At 43.7% G+C, this 23,416-nt stretch overlaps 1 protein-coding gene across 4 annotated transcripts in view; it reads left to right on the top strand.

The window, feature by feature from the left end:
* TCF12 (transcription factor 12) overlaps positions 1-23,416 on the top strand; it is a 1,980,472-nt gene that overhangs the window by 1,953,348 nt on the left and 3,708 nt on the right. The window lies entirely within an intron of this gene.

The following is a 23,416-nucleotide window of genomic DNA, read 5'->3' on the forward strand; positions in this document are numbered from 1 at the left end:
GTTCTTTTACAGGAACTGGTTGGAGACTCAGTGGAATTGGCTGTCCCTGTGGAATAGGTCTGGCCAACTCGGAGCTCAGAACTGATGAGAGGAAAAAGGGTAGGATCTGACACTTGAGAAGACCGTTTTCTCTGAAGAGAAAAAGCCCTTTCTACCACCGCAAAAGCTGAGGGACCAGGTTAAGCTCCAACTTGCTCCATTGGAGCCAAAAGTTCCAAGGAAGGCAGACCAAAACCACCCCTGGATCTGAGCCTTGAAGGGAGAATTGGATCCAAACTGTCCAGGGCCGAAGCTCCAAGGGGAAGGGATGGAGCCAAAACAGGAGCAAATATCAGTCCTTTTGATTTGATGCAGACACTTTGGCTCTGAGACCCATTCTGCTCTGAGAGTATCGCAGCAAAACCAAATAGGGACATAGTGGAGGAAGGAACTTTCATCCATCCAATGTCCAACCTCTGAGGAATGTTAGGTCCTGGGGCTGTGAAACCACAGGTTGGATCACGGGAGGAGATAAAATGGACTTTGGGAGCACACTCATGAATCTTGTAGATCTGAGAAATTTTGTATAATCCTATCCCCATCCGGCAAACTTCTTGAGGACCTAGAAGAGACTGTGGAAGGAGGCCTGGAATGTTTCCTCTGAGCCACAAACAGTTCAGGCAACGATGGTGAAACAGGCTTGAGCACAGCATCAGATGTATGGCCCCTACAAGACATACTGGACTTCATGTCCGAAATTCTGAGGACTTCGGATCTAGAGTGGAAGTCTTTGGTGAGGAGGTTATGACTGGAGCAGAAACTTTCAATTCAGAGGATCAGCTGACCAATATAAGACCCCAAGATGTTGGATCCATGATCTTCTGGATTTTCATCACAGGCTCCATGGAAGACCTTGGGTCCCTCGGAGGAGACCTTTTCTTATGAGCTGAAGAAACAAATTTACTAGACTTTGAAGGGGGTTTCAGCCCCCAGACATAGAAATAGCAGGTATTAAAACCTTTCAAGATCAACTTGTTATGCTTATCACCCAAAGCCCTGGGGTTAAAAGTAGAGCACACTCAACAGGCTGTATTCAAATGGTCGGTTCCAAGGCAATAAATGCTCTCCCTGTGGGCCTCTGAGTTGGGGAACTTATGTCTTCAGGAAGAGCATTTCTTAAAACCCATAAGTTTTTCAGACATGACCTTGAACTGCAGAATGAAAAATATTAGCAGAAAAAAACCAATATACAGCTTTTTACTTTTTTAAACAAAAAAGGAAAGGCAAGGAAGGTACAGTAGCAATTCCAAAAAATTAAAACTTTGTTACAAATGCTCAAGTGCTGGAACCTGCATCTTATCATGATGGTGACAAGATCTGAGGTAACTGGGATTGAAATGGGCATTATGGGTAGAGGGAGGAGCTCAAGAGTTGGATCCAAAGTCTGTAGTATGCAACCATGTTGGATCTGAAACCTAGCACTCTTCAAGAAAAATCTTGATGATAAGATGGGAAATGGGAAATTCACCTCAGCGATCACTTCTGTGGCTCTGCTCGACAGGGGCACAGGAAAATAATTTTCTTGGGTGGTGAAAGCCAGGGTACATTTTTTGGCTATGCTTATATAGGCCCTAGGGCCAATAGCCTAGTACCTACCTATGAACCTGTAAGTGAGTAAGAATGAAAAGGGCATCATATCATTCTACATTTTATTTATTTATTTCAGTTTGATGACCGGGGAGGTCCACTGGGCTCGAAAGCCAGTTTTCAGTGGAGGCCCGGGGAGAAAAGCTCCACATACAAATACAACAGAACAGTAAAGAGACTATTTTGAGTTAAAATCATAAAGCAACTATTACAGTAAAACATACAGATACAAATTAATAATTAAGGATACAAATTTGAGGGTACAATTACAATGAGATACTAAATCAGTGATATCATGAGGTAAATAGTAAATATAGCAAGTATCATGAGGTAAATAGTAATATAGCAAGTGAGTCTTAAATGACATGAGTGTTACATAGGTAGGAGGGATAGTAGGTTAGGTTTGGAGAGTGCAGTTGCACTTCCTGTTACGGAGCAAGTAGGAATGGAGTTGGGTTTTGAAGTTGTTGAAGTTATTGGTGGTTCTTAAGAAGGGGGGAGAGAATTCCATTTTTTGTCTAGGGAAAAGGACAAGAGGTGCTGTCCTGCAGGATGCTTTGGTTTGTAGACAGTGATGAGGTTTTGCTGAGCAGATCTAATTGGCCTGCTAGGGGTATATGGCTGTAGGATATTGGATAGTGCTGGACATTTAGAAGGGTTAAATAAAAGCCTGTGGGCAGTGGTAAGTTGGTGGTAGTCTAGAAGGTTGGGAAGTAATAGCCAGTTCAGTGAGTGGAGGGTGGAACAATGATGGGAGGAATGTTTGGCATTAATGGCGAATTTAGAAATGTTGTTATAGCAACTTTCCATTTTGGTGGTGGTAGAGGCGGATAAATTAGTAAGTAGGGGGGCACCATACATAAGTGAGGGAAGAAGATAGGTCGTGGCGAGGGTCTGTCTAGTAGAATGGGAGAGAGAGTGGATATTTCTATATAGCAGACCAAGTTTTTGATGGGGTGTTTTGATGTTTAGTTGAATATGGGTGTCAAATTTGAGGTATTCATCTATGGTAACCCCAAGTAGTTTGGCATGGGGAACAATTTCTATGGTTGAGTTGTTTTGGCTTCTAATTTGGAAAGAGCTTTTATACAAGGTGGTGGATTTAGAGGGGAGGAAGAGTAGTATTTTAGATTTGTTAGCGTTTAGAGATAGGTGGTTTTGAAGCTTCCAATTCTCAATGGTGGAGAAGATGATTTGAGTGAGGGATTGGAGTTCAGGGGGGTTAGGGCCACAGCAGATTACTGTGGAGTCGTTGGCGTAGTGTACAATTTTAGTATTTGGAATAGCAGAATAGATATTGTTAACAAAGATATTAAACAGCATGGAACTCCTGTAGGGGTAGGAAGGAAGTTTGAGGTGCCTTTCTTCCATTTTACAGCTTGGGATCTGTCAGTTAGGCAACTAGAGAACCAGGATAGGGTACTGTGAGGGAGGTTGAGGTTAGCTAGGTGGCTGAAGAGATGAGTATAGGAGATAGTATCGAAGGCCTTGGAGAGATCTAGAACTGTAGAAACTGTTACCAGAGTCATGGGCATGATTGACTATATCTAGGAAGGAGAGAAGAGCAGTTATAGTGCTGTGGCCAGGATGGAAGCCATGTTGGGTGTGGGCAATGAGGTGGTTTTTGGTTAGGTAGGGCATTAGCTTGGAGTGAATGCATTTTTCCATAATTTTTGATATTGGGGGTAGGATGGCTATGGGGCGGAAGTTTGAGGTGTTATTATTTTTACCACCTTTAAGGAGTGGATGTATGAAGGCCGCATGCCATAGCTTGGGGACATAAGATTCCTGTATGGATCTGTTAATTAGGATGCTAATGGGGAGGGCGATTCTGTCTGCAGCAGTTTGTAAGAATTTGGATGGAATGTTATCTGGGGCATAAGAGCATGGTTTTAGTTTGGTGAGCAATTTTTTTATGTAATAGGTAGAAACTGGTTTAAGTTCGAAATTGGGGAAAGAGTTTGGTTTAGGGACTGAGAAAGGATGAGTAAACTCTGTGGATGGGTTGTTTGGGAAGGAATTAGTAAGTTGAGCTATGGAATTGGTGAAGGAGGAGTTGGAGAGTGGCAATTTCAGTATCAGACTTGCTGGTATCAGGACAAGATTGTTTTTTGTGCCTGGGTTGAGAAGAGAGTTAATGGAGTCCCAGAATTGTTTGGGGTTTTTGGAATGTTTGACTTGGAGTTTCATATAGAAGGATTGCTTACCTTTGATTGTATGTCTTTTAGTAAGGTTATAGAGTTGCTTGTATTGAACAAGGGTTTCTGGGGTTTTGTTGTGCTGAGAAAGTTTCCAGGGTCTATCTCGGTGTTGCATGAGTTTTTTGGTTTCTTTGGTTTACCATGGAGTGGAGTTGGCTTTAATTCTTATAGTTCGTGGTGGAGCTTGGGAATTAAGAATGTTTAGGAAGGTAGAATTAAAGTAATTGACGGCGCAGTCAAGTGGGACCGTTTTTAATATATCTGAATCAGTTTGAGGGAGTTAGAGAAGGTAGTGGGTTTGAGATTTGATAGGTTATGTGTGTGTATATATTGGTGCTGGAGGGGAAAGGGTTGCTTGGTTGATATAGGAAGGTAGATGATCACTAAAGGAGTCAGGGCGGATGCCTGAATCAGTAATGTTCTTAGGGTGGGTGGCTAGGATCCAGTCCAGAGTAGATCCTGGAGGGTTATTTTTGTTGGGTCTTGTGATGAAGGTAGGGAGTTGAGTGAATTTGAAGAGATTGACAGATATAGCAGGATTCTGGTTGTTAATTTTGTTCCAGTGTATATTGACATCTCCAAGAATATAGGTCTCAAGATTAATGTTAGTTGAGGCCCATTGGAGGATGTCCTCAACAGTAGGGGTATTGTTACCTGGGGGAATATAAAGGGATATCAGACAAATCCTTTTGTGACTGTTCACTTGTAATAACCCTATTACTAGTTCTGCGTTGTTGAACTGAGGAATGGGGTCTGGGTATGGAATAATGGGGAGAAGATTCTAGAATACCAAGGCTACTCCGCCACCTTTCTTATTTAGGTGGTCATATCTATGGACTTGAAAGCCAGGGGGGAGGATTTCTGAGTCAGAGATGGAGGGTTTAAGCCAGGTCTCACAGATGGCTATGATATCAGGTAGGTTATGATGTAGCCAGGCATGGAAGATGGTTGTTTTATTTTTTAGACTCTGGGCATTGAGAGTAACTATTTTTAGGCTTTTGAGGCTGGGGGTGTTGGTAGTTAAATGGGAAGTAAGGTTGTTAGAGGTACTAGGTCCTGGGTTGGGCTGTACATAACCTGCAAGTAATAGGTGGGTAAAGAAATTAGGTAGTAGGGAATTAGGTTTGCCTTTTGACAGGTAATGATGGCAGGTAGGAGGTTTGGAGATGGCATGTTTTGTTATAGTGGGTAAAACCTTAGGTTTAAAATAGTGAAGGATGTTAGGTTGTACTAATGTTGAAGACATGGTATGGAAGTGAGGTGAGGGGGATGTGAGAAGTGGGTTGGGAGAGGTGGAGTGGAATGGATATTTGTGGGGAGGAGGAGAGGGGGTATAGGAGGTGGTATGGTATAGTGGAATTAGAATTAATAGTGTGAGGAAGGAGGTTTGATAGGTTTGCAGAGATAGTGTGCATTATGTGGGAGGGGATAAGAAAGTAATATAGAGTGATATGAGAGGTATAGTGAAGTTAGGATGTAGGGCGAATGAGAGGAGGGTTGAGTTTAGTATGTGCGAGGGGAGAGTTGAGTTTAGTATGTGCGAGGGGAGAGTTTAATAATTAATGGGTGGAGAGGAGGAGGGGTAGGGTGAGGAGGCCTGTGATTGGGTAGTTGGGAAGGGGTGGAAACTACTGGGTGAAATAAATGTAGGAGCACTGGGGGTGGGTGGGGTTTGGGAGTAGGGTAGGGGAGCGGAGTGAGCCCGAAGGGCGAACGGAGTGGGTTGAGACAAGTGAGTGAAGCAGCTCTAGAAGAACAATCAGTGAAATGCTGATTGCTCAGGTAAGGTACAGTATGGGTAAGTATAGAAGGTGAGTAGAAGAAAAATGGTGTAGTTCAGAGGGGAGAGTAGTGTTAACTCAAAACCAGAGGTGTGTAGGAGGGTGAGAGGAGCGAAAGTATGATGAGCAGAGGTGTGTAGGAGGGTGAGAGGAGCGAAAGTATGATGAGCAGAGATAAAGTGGAGGTGACTGTTAGGATAACAGGATGGAATAGTAGATGGGGCTGGCTTAGAGTGCCACCTCGTGGACAAGGACAGTCACTACTGCAGGAGTAATTTCTGGGAAAGGCTGGTCATGGAATAAGTACAGTTATAGTTCAGCTAAAGGAGGAAGCAATAAAGACAGAGGGTCTTTGAACCAACTGCAGGGTTCTGAGGGAGGGGGGCTACGGCTGCTAGCAGTCCTGGCTAGAGGCGTACCGTTTACAAGCAGTGGTGATTTATACAGTTGTAGTTGGCTTATCTGCCAGTGTTAAAAAAAAAAAAAAAAAATACTTTCTTCCTTTCAAGGAAGAGTGCAGCGACTAGATTACAGGGCGATGAGACAGCAGGTAGTTTGGGACGGGTCCTTTGTTTCCAGGCGATCATATTCCTAGCTTCAAGTGGAGGGAAAGCAGGCTGGAGAGCGGTTTCCTCAAATCACCATGATTTGGAGGCTTCATTTTATCCATCCAGTCTGCCCGTAATTCATCTACATAGGTCTGCATTCTGGATTTCAGGGACTCCTACTGCCAGCTGGCAGCAGTGCTAAAAGCACAACCTGTAAATCCAACAGTAAACAAAAACAGCTTGAAAAACGGTCTGTATGAGCGGCAAGAACCAACAAAGTCAGTTTCTTGCAAAGGAGGTGTCACACAGCTCCTTTGTGGTTGGCCATCGTGCGATAAGGCATTTTTGCTGCCAGTTTCCTCCTTATCAGGCTTGCGTGTTTCAGGCTTCTTTGGTGCTTTTCGGAACCTACATTGTTGTTCTTTACAAAAAGTAAGTCTAGAATTAATTAGCTTGGTTTTCCCGTTTTCTTTTTAGCAGCTGGCTTAGTCCATTGTTTTGCACAAACGGTTACCTTTACTTTTTCCACAGATGGCTTCAATCCAAGTAAACATGCCTGTATTTAGTCCTTGAATCAATTACCACACTTGGTTTCACAGCACTACCATCTGTCATTTGATACGTCTGCGCTTTTGACCATCCAGTTAGTCTTAACACACTGTCTCGTATAAAGACACAAACACATACACATTTAGGTAAAACAGTGCCTTCTACAGTTCACTGTTGTAGCTTTAAAGTTTTTTGCAGGTAGGGTTTCTTCCCATGCATTCTTTGACACAAGGTAGCTGTAAACTAGGAAATTATAACAACAAAATAAAATAAAAAAGCTGTGATGAAAGAGACGGCCGTTCAAGCTACTAGGAAAATATAGTTTATTGTAAAGCGCTTTTCGTTTGCCTCGTTTAGCAAACTTCTTCAGACAATGTCACATGATAAAACACAAGCTTTATATATACGTTAAAAACGGCAATTATGACAAGCTGTTCCCAATTAACATAAATTGAATAATAGACCAACATTTAAAATATTAAATGTATTCAAAGTATCAAAAAATAAAACCAAATGACAAAAATAAAAATAAGAATAAATTTAAGGATAAATGAAATAGTAACCAACAGTAGCCCTAAGTAATTATGGGCACTAAAAATAATGGAATGTTTATGTGCACACCATAATAAAAACATTAGTGCTTAAATATATAATGCAAACAGTCATCTTTTCACACTCAACAATTTAAGAATACTGGAAATTGAACAGTGTTCATTCAACCCAGGAAGATGATATGCATTTAACCTAATCTGCCACAGTAACTCGTGTTCCTCCAGCCTAAATTGTGTTGGACCACCCCTAACATCATGGCTAATCTGGTCGATGACCATAAACTTAAAAAAAATGTTCAGGACAGAAAGATACATGCTTAGCTAACGCATTATCTAACTTTGCCTTTTTTATCGCATAAATGTGTTCGTACATGCGATCACGGAGTCTACGCTCCGTCTTGCCCACATAAAAGGCTGAACAATTCTGGCATAGAGCTAAAAAACTATCATAGTTGAATTACAATTAGCTCTACACTTTAAATTGAACTGTCTATTATGTATACTAAACCTGTTGGATTCAATAACATATTTACAGTAATTGCACGCCTGGCATTTATACATGCCTGAAGTCCTTGGCCGCGCTCCTCGTTGATACTCAAACATTGTTTTTAAATCTTTCCTATATGTAACTTGAGGACAGTGGCCCAGTTTCATGAATATATTAGAATCAATTTTAAACAAATCCCAGGTTTTCTTAATGATGTTCCAACATATAGTGCTGTCATTGTTAAACGTAGTGATAAATCTAGGCCTTTGTATAATATCCTGAGTAACAGTGTGCTGACCCATTAAATGTGTGTCAGCATTTATGTCTACAATCTGATAATGTGTGTTCTTAACTTGAAGTAATGGTCTATAAAATTTATTACTACGTTTGTTACCTCACTTATAAGCTCGTCCAACATTGTCACAGGGTAGCCATGAAGTAAGAACATGTTCCTGAGTGATTCACATTCATTGTAAAAATCAGGATCATGACTCGCTATCTGGGCAGCCCTAACAAGTTGTCCCCTTAACAACAGCTCTCTTCTGAAAGAAGGGGTGACAGCTTGTGTAATGTAGAAAAGAGTTGGAAAAGGTAGCTTTCCTATGAATTTTGGGTACATAACAAGACAAGTCAGGATTTTTCTATATCTAAAAAGAGACTTGGGGTTTTTCTTCTTCCTCAGTATAGACCTTTGGCTATGCCTCCTGTTCTACACATTGTTGTTGATGTTTTTTCAGAATGTAGTATGGCTCCTGATTCTCTGCTTCTGGCTCCTTGTAAGCCAGACAGATACTACAGGGCTCCTGACTCCCACAAATTCCTTTTCAAAAATCCTGTTGCTGATCCTGAAATCATTTCTCAGGGTCCCAAGGGCATTAAGGCTTCTACTGCTAAAAATCCTACCCCTTCTGATAGAGATTCCAGGGCGCTGGATAGATGGGGTAAGAAGGTTTACACTTCTGAAACCCTGGCAATCAAGGCTTTAAACTGTCAATTTCATATGCTAAAATACCAGCAGCATATCATGGGACTGCTTAAACAGAAAATGATGTTGATTTCTGACTGTGTGGAAAATTAATGATTTACAGGATTTATTGCATTCAGCTGAACAAGTTGGAAAACATAGTTTGCAATGTGGTTTTGATTCTTTGGAGGCCTCTTGCAGGGCTGCTGTAACTGGGTCTGTGCTAAAGAGCAAAATCTGCCTGATCATGTTAAAGCAAAATTGCTAGATGCTCCTTTACACCAGGACCAATTGCTAGATGCTCCTTTACACCAGGATCGTCTCTTTGGTAATAAGGCTGAAGAAATTCTAAAAAAGATGGAAGATAAAGTTAAATCTATGCAAACTGTGAAAGATTTCTTAGAAGTACAACCTCCAAGATTTTGTAGACACTGGCCTACTAAGAACTGGTCCTTTCCAGTTCCTTCAAGAGCCACTCAAGTCAAACCCAGACATTCCAAATGCACCAGGTTTCAGTCCCAAGGGACTTTCAGAACAAAACAATGGGGTGCCTCCTCTTCCAAATCTGGAAACAACAAGACACCTCCCTGTGGTAAGTAGTCTCAATGACTTCTCTTTACACTTACCAAACACTAACCTTTTAGCTAGCCCTTTGGGGGAAAAAATGGCTCTTCATGCAAAAAACTGGCAACTTATAACCCAGGACAAATGGGTTTTAAATATAGTATCCCAGGGATACAGATTTCATTTCCACACGTTGCCAATTCCAAACGGATGGCCAGACCTGCCCCTAAATCAGTGGGCAGAGGCCCAGAAACAAGTACTTTCCCTCATGAGCATGGGGGCTATTCAACTAGTACCAGAAGAGGAAAAGGGACAAGGTTTCTATTCAAGACTTTTTCTTGTACCCAGAAAAGACAAATCTTGGCGTCCAATTCTGGACTTAACTACTCTAAACACCTTTCTGGACATCCCAGAATTCAAGATGTTGACTCTTCACCAGTTACTTCCTATGCTAGGCAAAGATGCCTGGTTGGCAACTCTAGATTTAAGAGACTTACCTGCATATCCCAGTCAGGGAATCTTGCCGAAGATACCTTCGCTTCAAAGCAGGCTTCTTGCCTTACCAGTTCTCTGCACTGCCCTTTGGCTTATCTACTGCGCCCAGGGTCTTTACAAAGTGTCTGGCTCCAGTAATTGCATTTTGCAGGCAAAGAAATATTCAAATATATCCATACCTGGACGATTGTCTAATTCAGGCAGAAAACAAGGACATTCTTCTAAAATATCTGGCGTTTGTAAAAAGGGTTCTAACTTGTCTAGGGTACACTATAAATGAAAAGAAATCAGAACTGGTACCCTCTCAAAAAATTACATTCCTGGGTGCAAGCTTAAATACAGCTGCCCAGATGGCTTTCCTTACGCCAGAGAAGCAAATTTATTTGGTGACTCACTTCAAACAGGTGCCCACCAAAACCCTGCTTTCTGCAAGGCAAATACTGCAAGCCTTGGGGTTCATGGCCTCCTGCATTCTTCTAATTCCATATGCAAGATTGCATACGAGGAAACTTCAGTGGTATTTAAAAAGTCTATGGAGTCAGCATTGTCACAGCCTGGAAACAATGAATGTCCTTCAAGGATGCATCTGCAGTCCTTACAAATGGGTTGTCCTGTCGTCAGGCAGCCCTTCGGTCGGCCGGATTCCAAAGTCTGGTCTGGCTTCGGCTGGTGTCGCACTTCACCCGACGTCATTGCTGCAGTTACTCTGGTATAAAGGCATCAGCCGACGCCATTTTCCTCAGTCTTTCTTGCCGCGTGGCACCCGAAGCAGAAGCTGTTCGCAAGTGCCGGTCGGTCAGAACCAGAGATTACTTCTACCGAATACTTCTACTACTACCGAAGACTTCTAAAAAGCTAAGTACCCCGTTGGGGACTCTTTCTTGCCTCAGCCGATGTCAGAAAAAGTGAATAACTGTTTAACTTGTGGGAAACAAATACCTCATAAAGATTTCCACTCTTACTGCTTACCTTGTTTAGGCCCAGACCACGACGTAGCAGCTTGTCTAGCCTGTGCTTCTTTTAACCGACGGACGCTTAGACGTCGGTCGGAATTTGCTGAGCAGTTTTTCGGCTCTGATTTTGCTTATATTATGGCCCCGGGTCCTCCCACTTCATAAATATCCAAGTAACGCAAGGGAAAGGACCTCGACCCTCGCGTCCGTGGTTTCGCGAAACCGCGGTTAAGCCAACCGCAGTGTCTCTGTTTCGCTGAAACCGAGCAAGCGGTTCTTCCTTCAGCCGAGCTTACCTTCTACCGAGGCCTCTTCCAACCTGGTGGAATCGGCTTCTGAAATCCAACCTGCAGTTGTGGTTTCTCAGGAATTATCTGACACTATTCCCTTGGATATTTCAACCCCTGCACGTGGAGCTGCTAGGCCTCCTGCAGCCATGTCCATTAAGGCCTTTGCCAGGGCTAAAGCAGCTAAAGCTACTAAATCTGTGCCTGTTAAGACCTCCTCTCACAGGCCTAGCTCCAGTTCCCAAATGCTTAGTCCAGCAGAGGATCTCATTTCTTTAATCCGGGGATCCCAACCTCACCCAGACAGGGCCTCTCAACCACCTCCAGAGAAGAGGCCTAGAGCAGAGCCCCCTGAGCCAGTTTCCACAGATGATTCCTCTGATGATTCAGATAATACAGACCCTCCAGAGGCTCCTTTTTCCCCTTATGAAGACTCTGATGCTGAAGAGTCCATCCCTTCTGCCTCTCCGCCTGAGGAATTTTCCTTTGGGGAAACCTTGCATGCTATGAGGGAACAATTTCAGTGGCAGGGCCAAGATTTTTCAGACTCCAGAAAAAGGCTTAGAACCTTTTTGCATTTACCACAACACAGGCCTTTAGCTATACCTCCAGTTCTTTCTGTTGTAGATGATGCATTTAATGATGCTTGTACTGCTCCTGATTCATTACCTCCGGCCCCTGCTAAGCCTGATAGGTTCTACAGGGTCCCGGACACACATCACCATTTATACAAGGCTCCTTTTGCAGATCCCGAGACTATCTCCCAGGGGCCTAAGGCTGTAGCATCTACCTCTGCCAAAAATCCCCTCCCCTCTGAAAGGGAATCCAGGTCCTTAGAGAGATGGGGTAAAAAAGTTTATACTTCTGCTACTCTGTCAGCTAGGGCCTTGAACTGTCAATTTCATATGATCCAGTATCAAGAATTTATGCTAGACTAGTTAACCAAAAAACTGTCCTCTGATGAACCTTTAGACAAGAAATATGTTCAGGAATGGTACATAACATTCAGCAAGTTAGTAATCATTCTTTAAAATGCGGCTATGATGCACTGGAGGCTTCCTTTAGATCAGCCATGACTGGCACAGTTATCAGAAGGCATGCATGGTTAAAAGAGCAGGCCTTACCAGACCATGTCAAATCAAAACTATTAGATGCTCCCATGGACAAGATCAATTTGTTTGGCTCTCCTGCACAACAGGTGCTGAAGAAGATGGAAGAGAAGGCAAAATCTGTCCAAACAGTGAAAGATTTCTTACAGGTCCAACCTCCAAGGTTTAGCAGGAATTGGCCCTCCAAGAATTGGTCCTTTCCAGACTCCTCCAAAGCACAGAGAGGCAGGAATAGGCGTTCAAGAGGCAGAAGCCAATCCAGGGTGCCTACAGAGGACGCCAGTGGCAGGGTAACAACCAGCGAGGCACAGACACAGCCACCACCACTACTACAGGACAATCACAGTGACTTGGCTCTGGCACCGCCTACCAGTGAACAACTAGAAGCACCCTTAGGCGGAAAGCTAGCTTTATTTTCAAAGAACTGGCATTACATCACAAGAGACAAGTGGATTTTGCAGACAATAGACCAAAGTTACAGGTTTCATTTCCATACTCTACCAGGAAAGAGAGGAATGCCAAACCTACCACCAAATCAAAAGGCAGAAGCTCTAAAACAAGTAAATCAATTATTAAAGATGAGAGCTGTGGAAAAGGTACCATATATGGAGCAAGGAAAGGGCTTTTACTCCAGACTCTTCTAGTACCAAGGAAAGAAAGCAAATGGAGACCTATTCTCGATCTGTCCGCTTTAAACACATTCCTCATTGCTCCAAAATTCAAAATGCTGACCCTACAGCAGCTTCTTCCCATGCTGGGCAAGGAGTCTTGGCTGGTAACTCTAGATCTCAAGGAGGCATACCTGCACGTCCCCATACGACCAAATTGCAGAAGATACCTCAGATTTCTTGCAGGATCAGAGCATTATCAATTTTCAGCATTGCCCTTTGGCTTATCTACTGCGCCCAGAGTGTTCACGAAATGCCTGGCATCAGTAATCGCTCATTGCAGGCTTCAGGGGATCCAAATCTACCCTTACCTGGACGACTGCCTGATACAAGCGGACAACAAAAACAAGCTAGCAGAAGACTTGAAAAGAGTCATTTACCTTCTACAAGCCCTGGGATATACAGTCAATATAAAAAAGTCAAGGCTGATACCATCCCAAAAGATAACCTTTTGGGTGCGGAGCTGGACACATCCAAACAAATGGCATTCCTAACAGTAGAAAAACAGGAGCAACTCCCTCTCTACTTCTTGGCATTAACAAAACAAAACCATCTAACAGCAAGAAAAGTCCTACAAGCATTGGGCTTCATGGCATCCTGCATAATATTGGTCCCACATGCCAGACTGCATATGAGAAAGCTACAGTGGTACCTGAGGAATTTATGGTCTCAGCACAAGCACAGCCTAGAAACTCAAATTCCAATAATTCCATGCCTGAAGCAAGAATTCCAATGGTGGGCTCAGGCCTGTCAATCAAATGAAGGATTGCCCTTCCACAGCACTCAACCAAGCCAAACCATCACAACGGACGCCTCAGACCTCGGTTGGGGGGCCCACATGATGGACAAATGCATACAAGGTTTATGGACTCAAGAACAGCTGCACCTACACATAAACCTAAAGGAAATGCTGGCAGTAAAACTGGCAATTCAGACTTTCAAACCATTTCTTCGACAAGGCCAATTGATGATAAGGACAGACAACACCACAGTTATGTGGTACATCAACAAGCAGGGAGGCACTCATTCATACCCTCCATGCCGGATGGCCCTGGACCTCTGGAATGTGGCCCTGAGTTACAACATACAGTTACAAGCAATCTTTGTACCAGGAAAAGAAAACACTCTAGCAGACATATTAAGCAGGACTACCACGGATGCCCACGAATGGTTAACTCAGAACAATTACAACACCCTGCATCCAAACCTGAAAACTCTGCAGCTGACTGCCTGGAACATTGCATAAGACAAATTAACCCAAATTTATCCCAAAGGGTTAAGGACATTATCTTGGAAGCTCGCAGACCTTCAACAAGGAAAACATATTCAGCAAAATGGAAAAGATATCTCATTTGGAGTACTGCTAAAGGGGAAGATGTGTCACTGGTAAACATAGCCAACATCCTGGAATACTTGGCAGAGCTATTCCACAAAGGCCTGTCCTACTCTTCCATTAAGATTCATGCCTCAGCTATTTCAGCAGAATACGACTTGGATCCTCCAGTTTTCTCACATCCTCTGCTCAGGCAGTTTCTGAGAGGAATTAAAAATGTAAAACCTCCTAGGAAACCACCATTACCTGCATGGGACTTGAACTTTGTGCTAGAAAAATTGACACTACCTCCTTTCGAACCAGCAGCAACAGCAGAATTGCAATACTTATCATGGAAAACTGCTTTCCTGCTGGCAATCACTTCAGCAAGAAGGGTTTCTGAGCTACAGGCATTAATGGCAGTACAACCCTTTCTGATCTTCCATCAAGATAGAGTGTCCATGAGAACAAATCCTACTTTTATGCCTAAGGTGGTCTCCAGAGTATCTTTAAATCAGGCTATCCACCTACCTACATTCTTCCCCAATCCACAGAACAGGGAGAAAGACTGTTGCATACCTTGGATGTACACAGACAATTACGCTACTACCTGGACAGGACCAAGAGCAATAGAAAACTGACCAGCTACTGGTAGCATATGCAACAGGAATGGAAGGGAAAGCAATTTCAAAACAGACAATATCTAAGTGGATAGGAAATTGCATTAGATTTTGTTACTCCTACCATGGAAAGAAAACTCCAGAAAACATCAGGCCTCACTCTACAAGAGCTACAGCCACTACCACAGCTTTTCTACGAGGAGTGGCTACCAAAGACATTTTAGAGGCTGCTACTTGGAGCTCCGTGCATACATTTGCCAAGCATTATAATTTACCTTTATACTCTAGATCCCGAGCAGGTTTTGCCACTGCTGTTTTGCAAGGGATCTTAACTACACCATAATTCTATCTTTCCTCCTCCCCAGTTTGGCTATGGTATTCTACCCATTTGTAAGGACTGCAGATGCATCCTTGAAGGACATAGTACAGTTTTGTACCTACCATAAATGTAGATGTCCGATAGGAATGCATCTGCAGTCAGGATTACCCACCCTCCTTCCCTCTGTGGTACTCCTAGGGTATTTGCCCTCTTATAGCTAGCTGGGGGAATCTATTATGGTGTATTTGTTTGTATATATGTACATACATGCTTATTTTTTGTTTGCTCTCTAATATTTTGAATCATTGGCATTTATCAAAATTTAGCCTTCCTAGAGGGCACCTGGCATCTGGGGCAAGAAACACTGAGGAAAATGGCGTCGGCTGATGCCTTTATACCCGAGTAACTGCAGCAATGACGTCGGGTGAAGTGCAACATCAGCCGAAGCCAGACCCAGACTTTGGAATCCGGCCGACCGAAGGGCTGCCTGACGACAGGACAACCCATTTGTAAGGACTGCAGATGCATGCCTATCGGACATCTACATTTATGGTAGGTACAAAACTGTACTTTCCTATCGTACCTTGCCTGCGCCTAAAGTTCCTATGGTGGGCAGAGGCCTGCCACCAGAACAAGGGACTGCCATTCACACCACCCCCTGCCACCTAAACCCTAACTACAGACACATCGGACTATGCATGGGGTGCTCATCTGGCAGGGAAGTGCATTCAGGATAAATGGAGCCTTCACATAAATCAAAAAGAAATGCTAGCTGTACAGAATGCACTGACAGCCTTCAAGGACTACCTTCATCCAGGGCAATTACTGATAGACGGATAACACTTACAGTTATGTGGTACATAAACAAGCAGGGGGGTACACACTCCTTCCCCCTTTGCAGACTAGCCATGGCATTGTGGAACACGGCCTTGACCTATCAAGTACAACTACAAGCTCAATTCCTGCCAGGAAAGCTAAACACTCTTGCAAACGATCTAAGCAGAAATCTCATGGACCCACACGAATGGAAACTGGAACCATGGATTTTCAACATGTTAACATGCAAATGGGGGAGCCCAGACATAGATCTTTTTGCCTCACCCCAGAACTATCAGTTCGACAAATTCTGCACAAGAACTCATCACAGAAAAGCCTGGAAAGTGGATGCTCTGTCCTTCAGCTGGAAAAACCTATGTCTATGCCTTTCCCCCTTTGCCTCTGCTCTCCATAGTTCTACTAAAAGTCAAACAGGACAAACCAAGAATGATTTTGATTGCTCCAAACTGGCCTCGCCAACACTGGTACCCACTCCTGCGCAGTGTATCACACCTTCCACCATGGCACCTGCCTCGGACACCTTACTTACTGTCTCAGCAGAACAACCAAACTCTGCACACTCAGCTCCAAACTTTGAATCTTGCAACGTGGGTAATCACCTAAATTCACCCTTAGCATCCCTTAGCAAACCTGTGATGGATGTCATTTCGGAGGCGAGAAGACTTAGTACTAGAAAAACGTATGCTGACAAATGGAAAAGATTCTGTGCCTGGAATCTATCTCGAGGGATAAGCACAGCAGTGCCCAACATTCCTCAGATTTTACAATACTTAACTGAGATGCTTCACAAGGACCTGTCCTTTTCTTCCATAAAAATTCATGCCTCAGCCATTTCAGCTCATTACAACACAGAACCTCCCCTCTTCTCTCAGCCACTGCTAAAGTAGTATGTTAGAGGGACCAAAATCTTAAGACCACCAAGGAGAGCTCCAACCCCTGCCTGGGACCTTAATTTTGTATTGGAGAAACTCGCTGTCCTTCCTTTCGAGCCAGCTGCAACTGCAGACTTAAAATGCCTTTCCTGGGAAACTGCTTTTTATTTTTAGCAGTCACTTCAGCAAGAAGAATTTCCAAATTACAGGCTCTTATGGCAGTGGAGCCTTTCATCATTTTTCATGCAGACAGGGTATCTCTAAGAACCAACCCGTCCTTCATGCCTAAGGTGGTATCTAGTGTGGCTGTTATTCAGACCATTCATTTGCCAACTTTTTTCCCGATCCACAGAACAAGGGGGAGCAGATTCTGCATTCATTGGATGTACACAGGCAACTTAGATTTTACTTAAACAGGACTAAATCAAATCTGAACAACTGCTGGTAGCATTTGCTGGGGGGCAGAGGGAAAGGCTATTTCAAAGCAAACCATTTCCAAATGGATAAGCCATTGTATTTGTTTCTGCTATAAGCACCATGGAAAAACTATCCCCCAGGGGATCAAATCCCATTCCACCAGGGCTGCATCAACTTCAACAGCCTTTCTCAGACGTGTTCCTATCAGGGACATTCTAGAAGCTGCTACCTGGAGCTCAGTTCATACTTTCACCAAACATTACCATTTACCACTTTTCTCTAAATCCAGAGCTGGCTTTGTCACTGCTGTCCTGCAAGGCCTTATAGCTGGTCCTAATGCTGTATAATTCCCTCCACCCAACCATAGCTTTGGGAATCTACCCAAATGTAATGACTGCAACAGTGAAACACGAAGAACGTAGTACAGTTGTGTACACTTACCATAAATGTAGATGTTCGAGTGTATTCACTGTCGCAGTCCTGGTTACCCTCCCTCCAGCCCCCTATTTTTCTCTGGCTATACCTCTACTTTCTTTTACTATGCTTAAAATCCCTTTTGATGCATTTACTTTTGGGTTGGAGGTATTTTTTTGTGTTTTTAATTTTATTTACTCCCCATTTAGGGGGCACCTTACATCTGGGGCTAGAAAAACTGATGTAATGGTGTTGGCTGCATATTTTTATACCCCTGACGACCTGACGTCATGGAAGAAGGGACAGCAACCAACACAGGACCCAAGACTTTGTTAATCAGGCCGACTGAGGGCAACCTGCCAGCAGATTACCCAAATGAAATGACTGCAACAGTGAATACACTTTAACATCTACATTTATGTTAAGTGTACACAACTGTACTTTATTCCACGCAAATCTCTTCCCCCCAGGAATGTGTTTCCCCTGAAGAGGAGTCAGTAGGTGTTGACTCTCCAGTGGAGGAGATATCCTTTGGTGAAACCCTCCTGAAAATGGGAGAATATTTCAAATGGGATACTTTCCAAATTTCAGAAGTACGGAAAAGGTATTTACTACAGGTTGATGTCCCAGGTCCCTGTACAGTTCCTCCTGCACATCCTGCATTTCTGCATGCTTTCTGCAATGCTTCACAAACTCCAGACTCCCAGGCCCCAGCCCCCAGGAAGCAGGACCACTTTTACAAGGTCCCTCAGGATTGTAAATTCCTCTTCAGGTGCCCTGCTGCAGACCAAGCAGTTATTTCTGCTCCTACAGACTTTCCTTCTGGGATGCTTGTTCCTGTAATCTTCTTCCATCAGACAATGAGTAGAACCCTAAAGAGACTGGGTGAAAAGGCCTATATGTCAGCCACCTTGGCTTTTAGGGCCATTAATTACCAGACACACATGGCAAAGTAGTCCTTAGAGCTTTTGCCTCAGGCATCCAATGCCATTGCAGATCTTCCAGACTCAGACGGAAAAGCCTTGGCTCTGTCTGTACTGGGAGCTCCCTCCAAGGTAGCAAAACATTCCATTAAATGCAGCTGTGATGCTGAGGAGGCTTGTGCCAGGGCAGCTGCTACTGGTTAAGTTCTTAGAAGATTTTTCTGAATCAAGCTGCAGCCCTTTGAGTGACTTCAAATCTAAGTCATGTGGATGCACCACTAGACAATTCGGCCTTATTTGGTAAGGCAGCAGCCTCCCTGTTTTAGTCCCTTTAGGAAAAAGGCAAGGAACTCAAGGAGTTGAAACGCATCCTGTTTTTCTCCTGTGTCCAGGTTTCACAGGAATTTCCCTTCAAAGCCTGTTTTTGTCCATGGCCGCAGTCAACACCCCTCCAGTAAGTCTTCCAGAGGAGGCAAGAGACAACAGAAGCCTAGAAGTTCTCAGCCATCCTCACAACAAAGGCCGTCTTTTCCTGACAAAGCACGGAGTCTGTGACTACCTTGCAGATGCTCCCCTTTCCCCTCTTTCCCTTCACCTGTCCAATGCCCACGGGGTCTGAAAAAGCATCACTCCACCCCCACATTCAGGGGCATCCCTCAACTCCCCTGGGAGCAGTTACCCGTCTTCCCAAAACTCCTTTTGGAGTTTCAGTAACAGGGCTCCATTCAAAAGGTCCCTCAATCCTTAAGGAGAAAAGGCTTCTATTCAGGAATGTTCCTGGTACCCAGAAAGGATGGCCTCTGGAGAGTGATACTGGATTTATCCCATCTCAGCAGCTTCCTTAAAGTTCCTACCTTCAGAATGTTAACACTCCAAATATTATTTCCCCTTATCCTTCCACAAGGATACATGTCATCTCTGGAGTCTTAACTTCATATCCCCATTCACCCCAGCCTCAGGAAATTCTTGCATTTTTCTGTGGGGTCCTGGCATTTTCAGTTCTCTGCCTAGCCCTTTGGTCTTTCTACAGCTCCAAGGGTATTTACAAAATGACTGGCTCCACTGATTGCATACTGCAGACTTTTGGGGATCCAGATCTTCCCATACCTGGACAATCTCCTTTTACAGGCCCTAAATTCACACACACTACTCTAAAACTTGGAGAGCACCATTTCCCTCCTCGGGAAACTGGGATTCACCATCAGATACAGGAAGTTAATCCTCACTCCTTCACAGGACCACATTTTCCTGGGTTGTCGAATCCAGACCAACATTGAGTGTGTCATTTCTACCTCGGAAGTCGCAGAACCTTTGTTCATTCTTTCACTCCCTTCTCCCCTTAACTCATGTCATGGCTACGGAGTTCCTCAGGATGCTGGGATTCATGGCTTCTACAATCCCCATGGTACCAATGGCAAAACTCCACATGAGGAAATTCCAGTGGTTCCTCAAAACAGTGTGGACCCAGCATTCTCACCTGCTAGAATACCAGGTCTCCCTCATTACTTGCCTAAAGAGGGAACTACTCTGGTGGCTTCATCAGATAGACCTAAATCAAGGTCTAATCCTGTATTCTCTTGCCCCAGTCCTAGAAATCTACACAGACTCATCAACCATGGGCTAAGGATTGGCCTTGGGCAAATACACAGTTCAGGGAATTTAGGCCCCTTCCCAAAAGTCAGAACACAAGCATCGGGGAAATGTGAGTATTGCTACTAGCTCTACAAGCATTTCAACCTCTCCTTTGCCCAGGCCCTCTATAACTGTTCACAGACAACGTGACAGTCCTCTGGTATGTGACTGGGGGGGGGGCATTGCAAATCTCCTTTTTAGGTTGGCTCTTCTGATATGGTAATCTCTGGCCCAGTACAACATGACTGTTCAGGCAGTGTACATTCCCTCCAACTGGAATCTCGTGACAGAGTCCTTAAGCAGATCCCTGACTCAGTCCCAAGAATGTATGCTTCACAGGGTTGTGTGTTCCCGGATATAGTCCAGCAGTGGGGTGCTCCTCAAATAGACTTGTTTGCCCCCCCCCCCCCCCCGAACAGACAGCTTCCAAAATTTTGTGCCACAGTCCCAAGTCCTCTGGTCTAGAAAGTAGATGCCCTCTCCATCTCTTGGAAGGGGATGTTTCTGTATGCATTCCTTCTCCTTCTAATACCAAAGGTTCTGTTCAAGATTAGACAAGAACAACCAAAAATCTTTCTGTTGTCTCCCTTTTGGCCAAGACCGCACTGGTTCCCCCCTACTTCTACATTTAGCCAAGGGCCGTCACCACAAGTCACCCCACAGAGTGGACCTACTCACACAGAACAAAGGATTCCTGATACACCCACAGCTGTCATCGCTACAGCTATAATCCCACAGAGTGGACCTACTCACACAGAACAGAGGATCCCCAATGCACCCACAGCTGTCATCGCTACAGCTAATCCCACAGAGTGGACCTACTTGCACAGAACAAAGGATCCCTAATGCACCCACAGCTGTCATCGCTACAGCTAATCCCACAGAGTGGAACTACTCGCACAGAATAAAGGATCCCTAATGCACCCACAGCTGTCATCGCTAGAGCTAATCCCACAGAATGGACATACTTGCACAGAACAGAGTATCCCTAATACACCCACAGCTAATCCCACGGAGTGGACCTACTCGCACAGAACAGAGGATCCCTAATACACCCACAGCTAATCCCACAGAGTGGACCTACTGGTACAGAACAAAGGATCCCTAATACAGCTACAGCTGACACTGTGGGTGATAGGGTTCTAATCCCCTCCAGACACCTATTCTCAGACATTCTCAGGGTTTTACAGGAGGCTAGAAAACCCAATACAATAAAATCTTTTGTTTCCAAGTGGAAAATATTTTCACTCTAGTCTCTCTCTAAGAACCAAGACCCATTGGCAGTGGGGGAGTCCCAGTGGTTATGTCTTACTTGTGTGTTCATTTTTTTTCCTGACAAGACATTGAGTCTTGCTATCAAGCCATGGTTTTCAGACAGGATTTTTTTGAATGTATTTGGGCTTATGGCTTCAACCATTATGACAGTCTTCCAGTTTTTATTCATATTAGATTATCTTTATTATTGTTTGACCACTGGAATAAGAGCCATTGCAGCTTTTGGTAGATCCTTTGTCATTTTTATGCTCTCATTGGCAGACTTGTAAACTTCCCTACTTGTTCATCTGCTTACTCTGTGTGACCTCCATAGCCCTGCAAGTAATCTGCCTCTGCCTCCAGTGATCCTGTCTTAGATGTTGGAGATGACTGGGTCATCATCTGTACCCAAAAGTGTGTTGTACCTGCAAAGTCGGACAGCATCTGTTCATTGCCACTGAATGCTGTGTATTTCACACATGCTTTCATACGTGCATATGCTTTGAGTCCCGTTGTCATTTTTTGTTTTAATGGCTTGCAGGTTGCAAAGGTCTTCACTTGCCAGTCTTGAGCTGAGAGTAGCTGTTCAGCAGTAGAACAGCCCCCTTCCATTGAGATAGGAGGGCATAAGTCTGGCCACGTGCATGTATGAGGCCATAGCTTTTTAGTCATCTCCATTCTCCATGTCATCATTCACATGTATGTATGTGTGTGTGTGTGTGTGTCAGCCCACAGTACCATGACACTTATTTTAACTGGGAAAGTAAACTGGTAGACCATTTCAGCCACTGCAATGCCTAAGCTAAAAGCAAGGGTGAATACAGTACCAAGGATAGACTTAGTAAAGCATGTAAAATCGGCATGTTTTGGGGAAGTGTGAAGCAGAACCTGAGGAAAACCTACGCAGGCATGGATAGTATGCAGACAGTGACTTTTAATGTCAGTATTGAACTCTAGAGCTGTGAGGCAGATAAGTGGAGTTTCACCCTGCAGAAGTTTTGGGGCTTGTACCAGCAGAGGTAACTATCACTCGGTCATTAATTCATGTTGATAAACTAATGATGGGTCCAGCGAGTAACTCTTGAAGTGCAGAAAGTGTAGGAAATGGTTTAAAACAGAAACAGTACCTTCAGTGGATGGAGACGAGACAGAAAGAAGTGATAAAATTCTCAAAAAGTATTTCTTGGCTACATTGGCTAACAAAATGTACATTTCCACCATATACTGATTTTTTTAGCAGATAAATTCTACCAAGCTGTCCAGCAGTGTCTTCCACTCTGACTTCAAGGATTTACAGATGTATGACCATTAATGTTGACTCTGGTACAGACACCAAAGGTCTGACATACTAAGCCAAAGGTCATGTACTGCAGTGGATAGAAAATCAATTTTTCTAAGAACAGAAAGGCAGTTAGGGTTTGAATATGGAATGACAGTGAGCAGTGGGTTTTTCTCTGCCTTGGGGTTCATTTTAATAAACCCAGACATCACTTGAATTGGTTAGTCTGTGGATGATTAGCAATTTAAAAAGTAATTGCATTACTGTTTGGGATGCACAGAGATGTCTACAAACATTGGGCAGTAAAATGAGAAGTTAATTGTAGAAAACAAAATGGCAGTTACGTAGGCACTCATCCTTATACCTCTGAAGTAGCTCTGTCAGCAGCTGTCTTGCTCTTTTAATTGCCATCTGATTTCCGTCTAGCTAAACATTCTGAGACGGTGCTTCCCTTATGGCTTATACTGTTTATAATGGTAGAAACGTTTTTCTCCTTTTCCACAAGTATGCTGCATTTGCTTCGATGAGCTGCTTCCCAGCTGATGATAGCAGCATATCTTAACAACCATCTTTTGTTGCACAGAGTTCCAAAAATAAAATGTTCGAAACAGCTGGTAGGTCTGAAGGGAAAACTTGACAAATTCTGTGGTAGTTTCAGGTCGTTGAATGTGTAGTGAATTTGCTTTAAGTTTGGTCATATATGCATGTGTGCTGTGTTTTTATGAGCCCAGCAACCATATATAAATTGAATGCA

This window comes from Protopterus annectens, chromosome 7.part1, assembly GCF_019279795.1.
Source record: "Protopterus annectens isolate FY-2018-M chromosome 7.part1, PAN1.0, whole genome shotgun sequence".
In the NCBI taxonomy this organism is placed as follows: domain Eukaryota; kingdom Metazoa; phylum Chordata; order Ceratodontiformes; family Protopteridae; genus Protopterus; species Protopterus annectens.